Source organism: Balaenoptera ricei, chromosome 13 (genome assembly GCF_028023285.1).
Source record: "Balaenoptera ricei isolate mBalRic1 chromosome 13, mBalRic1.hap2, whole genome shotgun sequence".
Classification (NCBI taxonomy): Eukaryota; Metazoa; Chordata; class Mammalia; order Artiodactyla; family Balaenopteridae; genus Balaenoptera; species Balaenoptera ricei.
In genome coordinates, this window is record NC_082651.1 from 87531727 (window position 1) to 87536195 (window position 4469).

The following is a 4469-nucleotide window of genomic DNA, read 5'->3' on the forward strand; positions in this document are numbered from 1 at the left end:
AGTTCCCGGCTAGAAATGGAAGGGAGGGAGCTTGTGAAGGTTATAATAATTTGTACCATTTATTGAGAACCTTCTATGTTCTAAGTACTTTTCTTCATTGTTTCATTTAATCCTCAATAATTCTGACCATTTTACAGACGAGGTTACTGAGGCTCAAAGAGCTTTAGTGACCTGACCCAGATCTCACAGATACTAAGTGATGGAACCAAAATAAGAACTCAGGTTGGGTGGAGGAGAAGGTCCTTGGTTTTTTCATGACATCATGCTGTCTCACTTTGTAACAAACTTAGAGTTATAAATCACAGGTCTGGGGTGGAGGAGGGTTGGGGACATAATTTCAAACTCTTGGGGCTATACCAAGATGTGAATCAGGAGTTTTTGTAGCCCCATGGCCTGGGTCAGGGATGGCAGGGAGCAGTGGGAGAGGGTTCTGATGGGAACGGAGGTGTTAAAGAAATAATTATTGCATCACTTGTTTAAAGAATGGTAAGGCAGACTTTACGCAGGGGACTGTCACTGCGGTGGGGTTTTGTAATAGGAGAGAAATTGGGCTCAACTGCAAATAGAAGGAAAAATGGGACTTTATAGCTAAGAAGCAAGGGCTGTCAGGGGATGGAAAATTACTACGAGGAAACATCAGGAGTCATGGTAAACTTACCTAAGAGGATCCTTGCTGGAGGCAGGTCAGGGTGATCACACACCACCTGGGGGTGGCCAGGGGGATGAGGAGCCCCAGCAGATACTGAAGGTGATCAGACTTCAAGGATGGGGGATGCTGGCTAAACCGACTTAGCAAGATTCTTACTAAAATTGGATGAACACAGAAGCCCAGAAGCCAGGACCTAGTGGAGAGGAGAGTCCAGAAGAAGCTGACTAGAGTTTGGTGAAAGAGAGACTCTTATCAGAAGAAAGTGGCCCCAACTGGGAAATCTTGGTGTTCTGAGCTGCAAGAAGGTCGCTGAGCCGGGAAAGAGCCCGACGGGAACCACATAAGAAGTTGGCCGCAGAGCCAGGCCTGAGCCGTGCTTCCCAGGCCTCTCCCCCCGGGGCCCGGGCTGCCCCACCTCAAGGAACTGGCTTCAGGATCAATTCAGCACTTGGCAGAGGGAGGAAAGGACTCTGGGTGTGAAACCAGAAGTCCCAGGCCTGGCTCTTATCAGCTCTGTGACTTTAGAAAATGGCTTAACTCCCCTGAACCTGGATTCCTTGACAGTAAGATGAGGAGGGCACTGAGCAGACACGCTGGGATCCGGGAGGGGCCAGAAGCCTGCAGTCCTGTCCTCAGCGTCTCTGTGCTGCCCGAGGAGAAGCCGAGCACATGGAGGCCAGGACTCGGTGACCTGTGCTTTGTCCCAGTCCCCCGGGAGTGGCACTGCCAGGGCTAAGTGCTCCCTGTAAAGACTCCCTTGGGAAGTTGCGGTTAACATTGGCCCAGGGCAGGATCATGGCCTCCTTGTGGGCCAGGATGAGGGTCCTGCCAGGTCCGGGAGGGGAGGACGAAGGGAGGGAGGGTCTCCGTTGTCCTGTCTCTTCACCAGGAGGGGGTCCTGGGGGTTGGAGGGACTGTTTTTTTCAATCTGTGGCGCCAGACTCAGTTTGGCGAATGACCCGTGGAGAGAACCAGGACAATAGAGTCAGAATAGCTCAGGCACGGGAAAAAGGGCACAAAGATGAACAATGTGGGGCGTGTTCAGCAGGAAGAGATGGGATCTGGGGCTGGGCTTCTGGGCAAGCCTCAGGCTCCAGGAGTCTGGAAGTGCACGGTGACCTGGGGCTCAGGCCAAGCTGAGAGGAGAGGGGGCCCGGGCCCAGAGGTGGACAAACACAGAGGGACAGGGGAAGGGGAAGGGGAAGGCCTGAGAAAAGGGGGTGCAGCCTGAGGAAGAGGCTTCCTGTGTTAAGGGCTGAGGAACAGCTCTCTCCAGAGTCAGGCCTCAGTTTTCGTCGCTTTATTAAGGGGCCGAGATGCCTGTCTGTTCTGACCCACGTTGACTTAGCCAATGTGGAGCTCTTGCCGCTTGCAGGCTGGGCTGTTGGGTCCGGGAGAAGGAGACCGATCCCTGCCGCCAGGACCTGCACCCTCCCCAGTGGCCTCACTGCTCCCGTGAGCACAGGTGAGCTCTGCTCTCACCTTGAATTCTACAGAAAGACATCCAAGCCCCCCGCAGCCACCCGAGGCCTTCCATCACCTGCCCTGCTGCCCTCCTCGGCCTTACTCCCCACAAACCTCTCCAGCTCAGGGAGCTACTGGCTTCCAAGCCTCCAGGCCTTTGTCCGTTTGCTTCTCTTTCTGAAACAGCATTTCTTGTCTCCTTCCCCAGCAGAATTTTCCTAAGCTCTCAGGACTCAGTTCAGCATTTCCTCCTCTGAGAAGCCCACCCTGCTTTCTCAGCCTGGGCAGCCCCCAACCACTCTCCCCCCATGACAAGCCTAGAAACACTGCAAGGCAATGAGACATTTACCCATCTCTCTCCCACCACCATGAGCTTCTGAGGCCTTGATGGAGACTCTCTGTATCTTCACCCACCCAGACCAAGCTGGGCCAGGCTGAGAGTAGATGTCTTGAGAGCATTTCTGGATGAGTGAGCTGAGGGGTGATCTTTCGGAGGTGGTGGTTGGAGGAGAGGTGTTTCACTCGCTCTAGGGCTCCATAAAGTCGGAAAAATACATACCCCAGGGGTCATGATGTAATGCTTTAAAATGGAAGCAGGACTCCAGATTCGGGTGTCTCGCCAGAAGAGGAAGGAGAAAACTCCCCTTTCACACACTGCAAGAGCTGGGGCAAGGGGCGCGGGCCCTGGGGTGTCAAGAGCCCTGGAGGGTTTTGTGGCTAGAGAGCGTGAGTGTGGGTTGGATTTGGGGTGGGAGTCCAAGGTGGCCCCTCTCGTAAAGGGCCAACCTGGGACTTCCCTGGCGGTCCAGTGGTTAAGACTCCACGCTTCCAATGCAGGGGGCACGGGTTCGATCCCTGGTCAGGGAACTAAGATCCCACATGCTGTGCGGCGAGGCCAAAGAATAAAATTTAAAAAAAAATTTTTTTTAAAGTAAAGGGCCAATCTCTGGCTTGCCTCCCTTCAGGCTGAGGCCAGAAAGCCCTGAGCAGGGACCATGGCCAGGTTAGAGCTCCTCCTTAAAGACCAGGTTGAGGTTCCTGACCTCAGGGAGGGAGACGTCCCTCCACCTGTCCGTCTTTCCTGGAATTAGATGGAAGGAGGGGGCAAATGCGGAGCAGGGCAAGAGCTAAGGCATGCATGGGGTTTGGCTTCTTGGTTGCTCTAAAGCTGAGCCACAGTCTGGCCTGGGACTTGAGGGCCCAGGGCCCATCTCCAGGGACACAGGCAGAGCGGAGACAGCGGACCCCCTCTAGGGTCAGTGGAATCAGGAGGGGTCTCAGGAGCACTTGGGGCTGGTGGCCAGAGTGGCGTACTCCATGAACTTAGGGACACGGTAGCCAAGTAAAACACAGATTAGATTCAAATTTCAGATAAACGAACGTTGTTTTTTTTTTTTTTTTACTGTAAGTCTGTCCCAAATATAGTGTGAGATCTACTTAGACTAAAACAATTATTTGTTGTTCACCTGAGATTCAAATTTAGCTGGGTGTCCCGTATTTTTATTTGCCAAATCTGACCACCCTATTTAGGGGTCAGCCTGGTCTGAGGGGCAGTGTGGCCCCCAGACCCTTTTACAGAAAAACGTTTCTAAAACAAACACTACCCCCAGCAGCTTGCACAGAAAAACAAAACATGTAACTTCCTGAGAACACGTTATTGTCTGAAGGTGGAAGTCTGCGATTTTGAAGGAAAAAACAGTTTTCTGCTGAGGAAGAGTGAGTCACAGGCAAGCTGAAAATGGTTCTCTGGCTTTTGGGGTTGGGTGGACATGGCCCCCTTCTTCCCTCTTTCTCATGTCCATTCATCCAGCTGCCCTGGGCTGGGCCCTGACTCTAGGTCTACCAAGAACCCCACCAACCATGCCACTGCTGACCACCAGTCTCCTGACTTCACTGCCCAGAAGACCCACTGTATCCCAACCACTGGCCCAGCTCTGCCTGGGTCCCTGCAAGTGGACACTGGGGTCCTCAAGTCACAAGCTAGACTGTGGGCTAAGCTTTAGCCCAGCCAATATGGCCCACTGGGGCACTGAGGCTGGCAGGCCTTGTGCCGGTAGAATGGGTGTGTGTCCCCGGAGAGGTCTCCACCTTGAGCTCTGGGGCTGAGAGCTGGGAAAGGCCACCTTGGCCTGTTTCCCCATCAGTAGGGGGGCTCTTTGAGAGAAGCACCGTGTCTTACGGCTCTCCATCTGTCCTGTCCCCCAGCACAGGGCCTCGCCTGTCCCACCAAGTGTGGAACAGATGTCCCCCTGGTAACTGCCAGTTCCAGGCCCTGGGGACAGGCTGCTGTGGGACAGAGATGTGTGCAGGGTGTGTTCAGGGTGACCAGGCCCGGGGGCCTCCTAGTGCAACCCCT